Source organism: Chiloscyllium punctatum, chromosome 12 (genome assembly GCF_047496795.1).
Source record: "Chiloscyllium punctatum isolate Juve2018m chromosome 12, sChiPun1.3, whole genome shotgun sequence".
Classification (NCBI taxonomy): domain Eukaryota; kingdom Metazoa; phylum Chordata; class Chondrichthyes; order Orectolobiformes; family Hemiscylliidae; genus Chiloscyllium; species Chiloscyllium punctatum.
Genome location: NC_092750.1, coordinates 107,936,274 through 107,951,146, shown reverse-complemented (window position 1 = coordinate 107,951,146; position 14,873 = coordinate 107,936,274).

Genomic DNA, 14,873 nt, shown 5'->3' with positions numbered 1-14,873 from the left:
ACACACCCAGGGAAGAGCTGAAGGACCCCACTCTGTCAATTTAACGCACCCAGGTTTGAGCAGACTGACCCCACTCTGTCAATGGAGCCCACTCAGGAAAGAGCAGACTGACCCCACTCTGTCAATGTAACACACACAGGGATGAGCAGATTGACCCAACTCTGTCAATGTAACCCACTCAGTTAAGAGCAGACTGACCCCAATCGGTCAATGTAACCTTCCCAGGGTAGAGCAAACCGACCGCACTCTGTCAATGGAACACACCCAGGGAAGAGCAGACTGACCCAACTCTGTCAATGTAACACACTCAAGGAAGAACAGACTGACCCCACTCTGTCAATGTAACATACTCTGTAAAGAGCAGACTGACCCCACTCTGTCAATGTAAAACACACAGGGAAGGGCAGACCGACCCCACTCTGACAATGGAACACACCCAGGGAACAGCAGACTGACCCCACTCTGTTAATGTAACTCACCCAGGGAAGATCCAACTGACCCCACTCTGTCAATTTAACACATCCAGGGAAGGTCAGACTGACCCCATTCTGTCAATCTAACACACACAGGGAAGAGCAGACTGACCCCACTCTGTCAATGTTACACACAGGGAATAGCAGACTGACCCCATTCTGTTAATTTAACACCCCCAGGGAAGAGCAGACTGACACAACTCTGTCAATGTAACACACACAGGGAAGTGCAGACTGACCCCACTCTGTTAATGTTACTCACCCAGGGAAGAGCAGACTGACACAACTCTGTCAATGTAACACACCCATGGAAGAACAGACTGACCCCACTATGTCAATGTAACACACCCTGTAAAGAGCAGAGTGACCCCACTCTGTCAATGCAACACACACAGGGAAGAGCTGACTGACCCCACTCTGTCAATTTAACGCACCCAGGTTTGAGCACACTGACCCCACTCTGTCAACGTAACACACACAGGGAAGGGCAGACCAACCTAACTCTGTCAATGTTACACACCCTGCAAAGAGCAGACTGACCCCATTCTGTCAATGTAACACACCCAGGTTTGAGCACACTGACCCCACTCTGTCAATGGAACCCACCCAGGAAAGAGCAGACTGACCCCACTCTGTCAATGTAACACACACAGGGAAGAGCAGACTGACCCCACTCTGTCAATATAACACACCCAGGGAAGAGCAGACTGACCCCACTCTGTCAATAAAACACCCCCAGGGAAGAGCAGACTCACCCCACTCTGTCGATGTAACACCCCCAGGGAAGAGCAGACTGACCCAACTCTGTCATTATAACACACCCAGGGAAGAGCAGACTGACCCCACTCTGTCAATGTAACACACACAGGGAAGAGCAGACTGACCCCACTCTGTCAATGTAACACACAGGCAGGAGCAGACTGACCCCACTCTGTCAATGTAACACACCCAGGGAAGAGCAGACTGACCCCACTCTGTCAATGTAGCCCACCCAGGAAAGAGCAGACTGACCCCACTCTGTCAATGTAACACACACAGGGATGAGCATATTGACCCAACTCTGTCAATGTAACCCACTCAGTTAAGAGCAGACTGACCCCAATCGGTCAATGTAACCTTCCCAGGGTAGAGCAAACAGACCGCACTCTGTCAATGGAACACACCCAGGGAAGAGCAGACTGACCCAACTCTGTCAATGTAACACACTCAAGGAAGAACAGACTGACCCCACTCTGTCAATGTAACACACTCTGTAAAGAGTAGACTGACCCCACTCTGTCAATGTAAAACACACAGGGAAAGGCAGACCGACCCCACTCTGACAATGTAACACACCCAGGGAAGAACAGACTGACCCTTTTCTGTGAATGCAACACATCCAGGGAAGGGCAGACTGACCCCATTCTGTTAATTTAACACCCCCAGGGAAGAGGAGACTGACCCCACTCTTTCAATGTAACACCCACAGTGAAGTGCAGACTGACCCCACTCTGTTAATGTAACTCACCCAGGGAAGATCCAACTGACCCCACTCTGCCAATGTAACACATCCAGGGAAGGTCAGACTGACCCCATTCTGTCAATCTAACAAACACAGGGAAGAGCAGACTGACCCCACTCTGTCAATGTTACACACAGTGAATAGCAGACTGACCCCACACTGTCAATGTAACACACCCAGGGAAGAGCAGACTGACACAACTCTGTCAATGTAACACACCCATGGAAGAACAGACTGACCCCACTATGTCAATGTAACACACCCTGTAAAGAGCAGACTGACCCCACTCTGTCAATGTAGCACACACAGGGAAGAGCTGACTGACCCCACTCTGTCAATGTAACACACCCAGGTTTGAGCACACTGACCCCACACTGTCAATGTAACCCACCCAGGAAAGAGCAGACTGACCCCACTCTGTCAATGTAACACACACAGGGAAGAGCAGACTGACCCCACTCTGTCGATGTTACACCCCCAGGGAAGAGCAGACTGACCCAACTCTGTCAATATAACACACCCAGGGAAGAGCAGACTGACCCCATTCTATCAAAGTAATACACGCAGGGAAGAGCAGACAGACCCCACTCTGTCACTGTAACACACCTAGTGAAGAGCAGACTGACCTCACTCTGTCAATTTAACACCCCCAGGGAAGAGCAGACTGACCCCACTCTGTCAATGTAACACACACAGGGAAGAGCAGACTGAACCCACTCTGTCAATTTAACACCCCCAGGGAAGAGCAGACCGACCCCACTCTGTCAATGTAACCCACCCTGGGAAGAGCAGACTGACCCCACTCTGTCAATGTAAGACCCCCAGGGAAGAGCAGACTGAGCACACTCTGTCAATGTAACACACACAGGGAAGGGCAGACTGACCCCAATCTGTCAATGTAACACACCCAGGGAAGAGCAGACCGACCCCACTCTGTCAATATAACACACCCAGGGAAGAGCACACTGACCCCACTCTGTCAATGTAACACACCCAGGGAAGAGCAGACTGACCCCACTCTGTCAATGTAACACCGCCAGGGAAGAGCAGACTGACCCCACACTGTCAATGTAACACACCCAGGGAAGAGCAGACTGACCCCAATCTGTCAATGTAACTCAAAAAGGGAAGAGCAGACTGACCCCACTCTGTCAATGTAACACACCCAGGGAAGTGCAGACTGACCCCACTCTGTCAATTTAAGACACCCAGGGAATAGCACACTGACCCCTCTCTGTCAATGTAACCCACCCAGGAAAGAGCAGACTGACCCCACTCTGTCAATGTAACACACCCAGGGAAGAGCAGACTGACCCCACTGTGTCAATGTAACACACCCAGGGAAGAGCAGACTGACCGAACTCTGTCAATGTAACACACCCAGGGAAGAGCAGACTGACCCCATTCCATCAAAGTAAGACCCCCAGGGAAGAGCAGACTGATCACACTCTGTCAATGTAACACACACAGGGCAGGGCAGACTGACCCCCCTCTGTCAATGTAACAGACCCAGGGAAGAGCAGACTGACCCCAATTGGTCAGTGGAACCCACCCAGGAAAGGCAGACTGACCCCCCTCTGTCAATGTAACACCCCCAGGGAAGAGCAGACTGACCACACTCTGTCAATGTAACACACCCAGGGAAGAGCAGACCGACCCCAGTCTGTCAATGTAACTCAAAAAGGGAAGAGCAGACTGACCCCACTCTGTCAATGTAACACACACAGGGAAGAGCAGACTGACCCCACTCTGTCAATGTAACACACCCAGGGAAGAGCAGACCGACCCCAATCTGTCAATGTAACTCAAAAAGGGAAGAGCATACTGACCCCACTCTGTCAATGTAACCCACCCAGGGAAGAGCAGACTGACCCTGCTCTGTCAATGTATCACACCCAGGGAAGGGCAGACTGAACCCATTCTGTCAATCTAACACACCCAGGGAACAGCAGACTGACCCTTCTCAGTCAATGTAACACACACAGGGAAGAGCAGACTGACCCAACTCTCTCAAAGTAACACACAGGGAAGAGCAGACTGACCCCCCTCTGTCAATGTAACACACCCAGGGAAGAGCAGACTGACCCAACTCTGTCAATGTAACACACCCATGGAAGAACAGACTGACCCCAATCTGTCAATGTAACACACCCTGTAAAGACCAGACTGACCCCACTCTGTCAATGTAAAACACACAGGGAAGGGCAGACCGACCCCACTCCGTCAATGTAACACACCCAGGGAAGAACTGACGGACCCCACTCTGTCAATTTAACGCACCCAGGTTTGAGCACACTGACCCCACTCTGTCAATGTAGCCCACCCAGGAAAGAGCAGACTGACCCCACTCTGTCAATGTAACACACACAGGGAAGAGCAGACTGACCCAAGTCTGTCAATGTAACCCACTCAGTTAAGAGCAGACTGACCCCACTCGGTCAATGTAACCTTCCCAGGGAAAAGCAAACAGACCGCACTCTGTCAATGTTACACACAGGGAATAGCAGACTGACCCCACTCTGTCAATGTAACAGACCCAGGGAAGAAGAGACTGACACAACTCTGTCAATGTAACACACCCATGGAAGAGCAGACTGACCACACTCTGTCAATGTAACACACACAGGGAAGAGCTGATTGAGCCCACTTTGTCAATTTAACGCACCCAGGTTTGAGCACACTGACCCCACTCTGTCAACGTAACACACACAGGGAAGGGCAGACCAACCTAACTCTGTCAATGTAACACAACCTGAAAAGAGCAGACTGACCCCACTCTGTCAATGTAACAGACCCAGGTTTGAGCACACTGACCCCACTCTGTCACTGTAACCCACCCAGGAAAGAGCAGACTGACCCCACTCTGTCAATGTAACACACACAGGGAAGAGCAGACTGACGCCACTCTGTCAATGTAACACACCCAGGGTAGAGCAGACTGACCACACTCTGTCAATACAACACACCCAGGGAATAGCAGACTGGCCACACTCTTTCAATACAACACCCCCAGGCAAGAGCAGACTGACCCAGCTCTGTCGATGTAACACCCCCAGAGAAGAGCAGACTGACCCAACTCTGTCAATATAACACACCCCGGGAAGAGCAGACTGACCCCATTCTATCAAAGTAACACACCCAGGGAAGAGCAGACTGACACCACTCTGTCAATGTAACACACCCAGTGAAGAGCAGACTGACCTCACTCTGTCAATTTAACACCCCCAGGGAAGAGCAGACTGACCCCACTCTTTCAATGTAACACCCCCAGGGAAGAGCAGACTGACCCCACTCTGTCAATTTAACACCCCCAGGGAAGAGCAGACTGAGCACACTCTGTCATTGTAACACACACAGGGAAGTGCAGACTGACCCCACTCTGTCAATGTAACAGACGCAGGGAACAGCAGACTGGCCTCACTCTGTCAATGTAACACACCCAGGGAAGAGCAGACTGACCCCAATCTGTCAATGTAACACACCCAGGGAAGGGCAGACTGACCCCCCTCTGTCAATGTAACACACCCAGGGAAGAGCAGACCGACCCCACTCTTTCAATGTAACACACCTAGTGAAGCGCACACTGACCCCACTCTGTCAACGTAACCCAGCCAGGAAAGTGCAGACTGACCCCACTCTGTCAATGTAACACACCCAGGGAAGAGCAGACTGACCCCACTCTGTCAATGTAACACACCCAGGGAAGAGCAGACTGACCCCACTCTGTCAATGTAACACACCCAGGGAAGAGCAGACTGACCCCACTCTGTCAATGTAACACACCCAGGGAAGAGCAGACTGACCCCACTCTGTCAATGGAACACACCCAGGGAAGAGCAGACTGACCCCAATCTGTCAATGTAACTCAAAAAAGGAAGAGCAGACTGACCCCGCTCTGTCAATGTAACACACCCAGGGAAGAGCAGACTGACCCCACTCTGTCCATGTAACACTACCAGGAAAGAGCAGACTGACCCCACTGTGTCAATGTAACACACCCAGGGAAGAGCAGAATGACACCACTCTGTCAATGTAACACACCCAGGGAAGAGCAGAATGACCCCACTCTGTCAATGTCACACACCCAGGGAAGAGCAGACTGACCCCACTCTGTCAATGTAACACACCCAGGGAATCGCAGAATGACCTCACTCTTTCAATGTAACACACCCAGGGAAGAGAAGACAGACCTCACTCTGCCAATGTAACCCACCCAGGGTTGAGCAGTCTGACCCAAGTCTGTTAATGTAACCCAACCAGGGAAGAGCAGAATGAACTCACTCTGTCAATGTAACACACCAAGGCAAGAACAGACATACCCCACTCTGTCAAAGTAACACACCCAGGGAAGAGCAGACTGACCCCACTCTGTCAATGTAACCCACACAAGGAAGAGCAGATAGACCCCACTCTGTTAATGTAACTCACCCGGGGAAGAGCAGACTGACCCCACTCTGTCAATGTAACCCACACAGGGAAGAGCAAACTGATTCCACTCTGTCAACGTAACACACCCAGGGAAGAGCAGACTGACCCCACTCTGTCAATGTAACACACCCAAAAAAGAGCAGAATGACCAAACTCTGTCAGTGTAACATACCCATGGAAGAGCAGACTGCCCCACTCTGTCAATGTAACACACCCAGGGAAGAGCAGACTGACCCCACTCTGTCAGTGTAGCCCACCCAGGGAAGAGCAGACTGACCCCACTCTGTCAATGTAACACACCCAGGGAAGAGCAGACTCACCCCACTCTGTCAATGTAACACACCCAGGGAAGAGCAGACTGACCCCACTCTGTCAATGTAACACACCCAAAAAAGAGCAGACTGACCAAACTCTGTCAGTGTAACATACCCATGGAAGAGCAGACTGCCCCACTCTGTCAATGTAACACACCCAGGGAAGAGCAGACTGACCCCACTCTGTCAGTGTAGCCCACCCAGGGAAGAGCAGACTGACCCCACTCTGTCAATGTAACACACCCAGTGAAGAGCAGACTGACCCCACTCTGTCAATGTAACACACCCAGGGAAGAACAGACGGACCCCACTCTGTCAATGTAACACACCCAGGGAAGAGCAGACTGACCCCACTCTGTCAATGTAGCCCACCCAGGGAAGAGCAGACTGACCCCACTCTGTCAATGTAACACACCCAGGGAAGAGCAGACGGACCCCACTCTGTCAATGTAGCCCACCCAGGGAAGAGCACACTGACCCCACTCTGTCAATGTAGCCCACCCAGGGAAGGGCTGACTGACCCCACTCTGTCAATGTAACACATCCAGGGAAGATCAGACTGACCTCACTCTGTCAATATAACACACCCAGCGAAGATCAGACTGACCTCACTCTGTCAATGTAACACACCCAGGGAAGAGCAGACTGACCCCACTTTGTCAATGTAACACACCCAGGGAAGAGCAGACTGACCCCACTCTGTCAATGTAACACACCCAGGGAAGAGCAGACTGACCCCACTCTGTCAATGTAACACACCCAGGGAAGAGCAGACTGACCCCACTCTGACAATCTAACTCACACAGGCTCGAGGAGATGATCCAAGAGATGAACTGATGGCCGGTTCAATCCAGAATTTAGGGTCTCGAACACAGTGTCAGAGAGTTTGGTGTGGCCGGGTGAATCCCTGGGTTAGAGACTGGAATAAAGTATCTGGGAGTGTGGGATAGGCCGGATTAGTCCATGCATTACGGTGTGGAACACAGTGTCTGAGAGTGAGGGATTGGCCGGACTATTCCAGGGGTTAGGATCTGGAACAAAGTGCCTGAGAGTGTGGGATAGGCCGGAAAATCCAGGGCTTAGGGTCTGGACCAAAGTGCTGGTAAGTGTGGGATAGGCCGGATTAATGCATGGGTTCTCGTATGGAACACAGTGGCTGAGGGTGTGGGATAGGCCGGAACAATCCAGGCGTTAGTGTCTGGAACACAGTGGCTGAGGGTGTGGAGTTGGCCGGAATAGTCCAGGGGTTAGTGTCTAACACAGTGTCTGAGAGTGTGGGATGGGCCGGAATAATCCATAGGTTCGGGTCTGGAACACAGTGTCTGAGAGTGTGGGGTAGGCCGGAAGATTCCAGGGATTAGGGTCTGGAACAAAGAACCTGAGAGTGTGGGAGAGGCCGGATTAATCCAGGGGTTAGGGCCTGGAACACAGTGTCTGAGAGTGTAGGATAGGCCCGGTCTATCCAGGGGTTAGGATCTGGAACACAATTTCTGAGAGTGTGGGATCGGTCGGATTAATCCAGGTGTTGAGGTCTGGGACACAGCATTTGAGAGTGTGGGATAGACTGAATTAATGCAGGAGTTACGGTCTGGAACACTGTGCCTGAGAGTATGGGATAGGCCAGGTCAATCCAGGGGTTAGGGTCTGAAACACAGTGTCAGAGAGTGTGGGATAGGCTGGATGAATCCAGCAGTGTGGGTCTGGAATTCAGTGTCTGCGGGAGTAGGATAGGCCGGATTAATCCAGGGATTAGGGTCTGGAACACAGTGTCTGAGAGTGTGGGATAGGCTGGATGAATCCAGCAGTGTGGGTCTGGAATTCAGTGTCTGCGGGAGTAGGATAGGCCGGATTAATCCAGGGATTAGGGTCTGGTACAAAGTGCCGGAACGTGTGGGGAAGGCCGATTCAATCCCGGGTTTAGAGTCTGGAACAAATTATTTAGGAGTGTGGGATGGGCCGGATTAATCCAGGGGTTAGAGTCTGGAACACAGGGTGTCTGAGAGTGTGGGTACGCCGGATTAATCCAGGGATTAGGGTCTGGAACAAAGTGCATGAGAGTTTGGGGAGGCCGTAATAATCCAGGTGTTAGGGTCTGGAATGCAGTGCTTGAGAGAGTGGGATAGGTCGGATTAATCCAGGGGTTAGTGTCTGAAACACAGTGCCTGAGAGTGTGTATTGACTGGATTAATCCAGGGGTTAGGATCTGGAACACAGTGTCAGAGAGTTTGGGGTGGCCGAGTCAATCCAGGGGTTAGGGTCTGGAATACATTGTCTGAGTTTATGGGATAGACCAGATTAATCCAGGGGTTAGGGTCTGGAATACATTGTCTGAGTTTATGGGATAGACCAGATTAATCCAGGGGTTAGGGTCTGGAACACAGAGTGTGAGTGTGGGATAGACCGGAATATTCCAGGAGTTAGGGTCTGGAATGCAGTGCTTGAGAGAGTGGGATAGGTCGGATTAATCCAGGGGTTAGTGTCTGAAACACAGTGCCTGAGAGTGTGTATTGACTGGATTAATCCATGGGTTGGGGTCTGGAACACAGTGTATGAGCGTGAGGGATAGGCCGGATTAATCCAGGTGTGAAGGTCTGGGACACAACGTTTGAGAGTGTGGGTTAGGCTGGATTAATGCAGGAGTTAGGGTCTGGAATTCAGTGCCTGAGAGTGTGGGGACACCGGGTCTATCCAGGGGTTAGGGTCTGGAACACAGTGTCTGAGAGAGTGGGATAGGCCGGATTAATGCAGGAGTTAGCGTCTGGAACACAGTGTCTGAGAGAGTGGGATAGGCCAGATTAATCCAGGGGTTACGGTCTGGAACACAGTGTCTGAGAGTGTAGGATAGGCCGGGTCAATCCAGGGGTTAGGGTCTGCAACACAGTGCGGGAGTAGGATAGGTCGGATTAATCCAGGGGTTACGGTCTGGAACACAGTGTCTGAGAGCGTAGGATAGGCAGGATTAATCCAGGGGTTAGGGTCTGGTACAGAGTTCCGGAAAGTGTGGAGAAGGCCGATTCAATCCCGGGGTTAGAGTCTGGAACAAAGTACCTGGGAGTGTGGGATAGGCCGGATTAATCAAGGCATTAGGGTCTGGAACACAGTGTCTGAGAGTGTGGGGTAGGACGGAATAATCCAGGGGTTAGGGTCTGGAACACAGTGTCTGAGAGTGTGGGGCAGGCTGGAATATTCCAGGGTTTTGGTCTGGAACACAGTGTCTGAGAGTGTGGGATAGGCCGGATTAATCCAGGGGCTAGGCTCTGGAACAAAGAGCCTGAGAATGTGGGGGTGGCCGGAATAGTCCAGGATTTAGGGTCTGGAACAGTGTCTGAGAGTGTGGGATAGACCGGGTCAATCCAATGGTTAGTGTCTGGAACACAGCCCCTGAGACTGTGGGATAGGCCGGATTAATCCAGGGGTTAGGGTCTGCATCACAGTGCCTCAGAGTGTGGAATGGGCTGGATTAATCCTGGGTTTAGGGTCTCGAACACAGTGCCTGAGAGTCTGGGGGAGGCCGGAGAATCCAGGGATTAGATCTGAAACACAGTGTCTAAGAGTGTGTTGGAGGCCGGGTCAATCCAGGGGTTAGGGTCTGGAACAGTGTCTGACAGTGTGTGATAGGCCAGATTAATCCAGGGGTTAGGGTCTGGAATACAATGTCTGAGAGTGTGGGATAGGCCCGGTCAATCCAGGGTTTACATTCTGGAACAAAATGTCTGAGAGTGTGTGATTGGTCGGATTAATCAAGGGGTTAGAGTCTGGAACACAGTGCCTGAGAGAGTGGGATAGGCCGGATTAATCCAAGGGTTAGGTTCTGGAAAACAGTGTCTGAGAGAGTGGGATAGGTCGGATTAATACAGGAAATAGGGTCTGGAACACTGTGCCTGAGAGTGTGGGATAGGCCAGATTAATCCGGGGTTAGGGTCGGGAACACAGTGCCTGAGAATGTGTGCTAGGCCGGATTAATCCAGGGGTTTGTGTCTGGATTATAGTACTTGTGAGAGTGGCGTAGGTCGGAATAATCCAGGGATTAGTGTCTGGAACACGGGTCTGAGGGTGTGGGATAGGCCAGATTTATCCAAGGGCTAGGCTCTGGAATACAGTATCTGAGAGTGTGGAATAGGCGGGATTAATCCATGGGTTAGGGTCTGGAACACAGTGTCAGAGAGTTTGGGGAGGCCGGGTCAATCCATGGGTTAGGGTCGGGAACACAGTGTCAGAGAGTTTGGGGAGGCCGGGTCAATCCATGGGTTAGGGTCTGGAATACAATGTCTGAGTTTATGGGATAGACTGGATTAATCCATGCGTTAGGGTCTGGAACACAGTGTGTGAGTGTGGGATAGGCCGGAATATTCCAGGATTTAGGGTCTGGAAAGCAGTGCTTGAGAGAGTAGGATAGGTCGGATTAATCCAGGGTTTGTTGTCTGGAATACACTTTTAGAGAGTGTGGGTTAGGCTAAATTAATCCAGGGGTTAGGGTCAGTACACAGTGCCCGAGGGTGTGGGATAGGCAGGGTCAATCCAGTGGTTAGGGTCTGGAACACAGTGCCTGAGAGAGTTGGATAGGCTGGATTAATCCAGGGGTTAGGGACTGGAACAGAGTGTCTGACATTGTTGGATAGGCCAGATTAATCCAGAGTTTAGTGTCTGCAACAAAGTGCCTGAGAGAGTAGGATAGGCAGGATTAATACAGGGAATAGAGTCTGGAACACAGTGCCTGAGAGAGTGGGATAGGCCGGACTAATCCATGAGTTAGGGACTGGAACACAGTTCCTGAGAGAGTGGGATAGGTCGGACTAATCCAGCAGTTAGTGTCTGGAACACAGTTCCTGAGAGAGTGGGATAGGTCGGATTAATCCAGGTGTTAGGATCTGGAACATAGTGGTTGAGAATGTGGATTTGGTCGGATTAATCCAGGGGTTAGGGTCTGGAACACAGTGTCTGAGAGTGTGGGATAGGCCGGATTAATCCAGGGGCTAGGGTCTGGAACACAGTGTCTGAGAGTGTAGGATCGGCCCATTCTATCAACGAGTTACGTTCTGGAACACAATGTCTGAGAGTGTGGGATTGTTCGGATTAATCCAGGGATTAGGGTCTAGAACACAGTGTCCGAGAATGTTTGGGATAGGCCGGATTAATCCAGGACGTAGGTTCTGGAATGCGGTGTCTGCGAGTGTGGGTGTGCTGGATTAATCCAATGGTTAGGTTTGAGAAGACAGTGCCTGAGAGAGTGGGATAGGTTGGATTAATCCAGGGTTTAGTGTCTGGAATACAGTGTCAGAGAATGTGGGGTTGGCCGGGTTAATCCAGTGGTTAGGGTCTGGAATACAGTGTCTGAGAGAGTGGGATAGGTTGGATTAATCCAGAGTTTAGTGTCTGGAATACAGTGTCAGAGAATGTGGGGTTGGCCGGGTTAATCCAGTGGTTAGGGTCTGGAATACAGTGTCTGAGAGAGTGGGATAGGCCGGATTAATCCAGGGGTTAGGGTCTGGAACTATGAGAAACAAAGCTCACACACTTCAATAATTGCAGTCCGAGACAAAATCTGAATCAGTAGTGTCCTTTATTTTACTCTTGCAAGAGGGTGTGATGTCCAGTGTCTACAAGGCAAGGGACATACACACCCCAAATTCAATTCATACACAATATTTATATAATTTGGTTTCTTTTGTTTTTCATTGCTCCTCCCCTGTTTACATCGTCCACTTCCCTACGACCGACCCCCATTACCCCTGTTTATCTCTTGCCTTATCCGGCCTTGTCTGTGACAAAATGCTTATTTCTGGCCTCACAAGGCTGTTTGACCTCATCCTGCTGTAGGTCATTGTTAGGCATATTCTTCACCATTATCTACCCCCTCCATCTGTACCTTCCCCTGATCCCTATGACCCTTTTAATTGGGGTTTGTTCCTGTATCTCTGTAAAAGTGGGAAACAGATGTTTATATCTCCTGTTTGTACAGGCGTACCTAGCTGAACTTCCTCCCCTCACAGCATCTTATCTATTCGCCTGTAATATCTACCATTGTTTTGCAGTCACGTTTCATTCTTGCATACAATTTTAGCTAATACAAAAACAATTATGTATTTCCTCCACATCGTTTCCATTCTTGTTGACTCAGCTCTTGGCTAAAACAATTACACACTGGTGTGAGTTTTTTTTGCCTTGTACAAGTAAATGGAATTGCAGAAGTAACACTAGTTTTCCCACATCCCACAATTTCCCCATTTTCTTTAATTACCATTTGTTACCTTCTGCAATTTTTCTTTTAAGCATCGCCCCCGAAATTCACAAGCATCATTCCGGAGATTTCATCCATCTTGGTCTCACTCATCCCCTCATTATTTAGTCGATAAAGTTCCCCTGCCTGATTCCCTTTTAGGGGCATCTGTTTCATTAAGGCTGTCTCAATCAGTCTTTGGGTGAGTCCTCGTATACAGGGTATGATACAACAGCCAGTGGCTACCAACACCCCGGCTACTACTGTCAGGGAAGGAAGGATAGAAACCACCACCCCCCTTCCATTTTCCAAACCAGGATTCAAGCCATCCCGTGAGAGATGTGTCTACTCCCGAATTCTCAGCCTGTTCATCTGCTAAGGGAGTCAATCCCCTTAAGGCCCGAGTGATTGAACCATCAGGTGCAGTGTTATTAGGAATAAAGGTGCACCAGCTTCCTCCTAACATCACACACACACCCCCTTTTCCCGCTAGAATCATCTCAAGGGCCATTCTATTTTCCCAAGCCATCCCACTTGTCACATCAAGCTGGTCTGATATTCCTTTAACCACATCTCTTGTATAATTTATAAATCACTGTTGATTATAGAAAATGTAATTTATCCAATCTATATTTTTATTAATTGTTACCCACCAGAAGAGAGCTGACTCAAAGCCTGCTGCAATCTGGTTACGAGCCTTGAATTCATCAGGTACCCCCCCGCCCCAGGGACTCCTACAGAATCGAGATAAATCCTGTCATTGAAAGAAGTGTCTAATAGTGATCTCTTACCCCTTCTCTTTTTCCCTACTAGCTTTTCCTTCTCAAATGCCAGGGTAAATGGAATTGCCAACTGTACAATTCCACATATCCCTCTCCAATCCAGAGGGAGGGTGGGTCTCTCTATTTTGCCTCCACAGTCCCACCACAGATCCACTCGGGGAACCTTCAGTGCTGAGTAGTTCCCTCCCTTCTCCGTTTCAGTAACATCCTTAATCTCTGTACATAATTTCAGCTCCCCCCAAGTCTCCAGACCGATTTGTACCTCGTCTACACACACACCATGTGTGATTTCTGACTGTGGCTGGAAACGTGGGGGGGGTGGGGGTTTTGAGTCTTTCTTCTCCAAGGGAGGGAACATCAGAGATAGGGAGGTACAATTCCTATCATTCCATGCAGTCTCATCCTGGTACAGGGCTATCATACATTTCATGCCCTTCCTGTCTCCCCTTCCACCCGAGCGGAAAGGGAACCACCTGGGCCACTGGCCGACCGGAGGCACATGCAGAGCAATTGGTCTTGTTCAGACTTTTTACAGTATACTTTACCCATTTAACCCAGGCGTTTGCATCACCATTTCCAGTTTCTACTTTGATGGTCTGTTTTAAGTCCTTTTCCTGTGTAATTTTTACTACTTTAGGGTCATTGGGAGGGGTGACGCAGTAGTTCTGCCCGTTTTCCCTGTCCTACGCTAATTCGAAAACAACAGCCCAAGAAATCCTTCCCATTTGCTTTCATTTCTATCCCAAATGTTTCATTTAATTGTCTCTCATAGGTGCCCCCCCCTACCCCCCCCACCCCCAGAATTGCTCTGTGCCATGTGGTTTTCTTCATCGTTAAGTATATTGGGTTACACTTTTTATCGGGACAATCGCGAGCTGATCGGAAGGGGGCCCGGTGTACTGTGACGAGACCACTATACCAAGTACCATCCCCAAGGCCATCCCCATAGAACTTAAGATGTATCTCTGAGCTGTGGTACTGTCTCTGATTATCTACATCCCCACAATTTAAGCTGCATGCATCAGCGTCTATTACTTGTGGATTATCAGACTGAGGAACTGTTAATAACACATATGAAAATGATATTTGACAAAATCCCAATACGAAGAGAGCTAGCATCATAACTCTAAGCATCTCCAGCATTCTAAACATGATGGC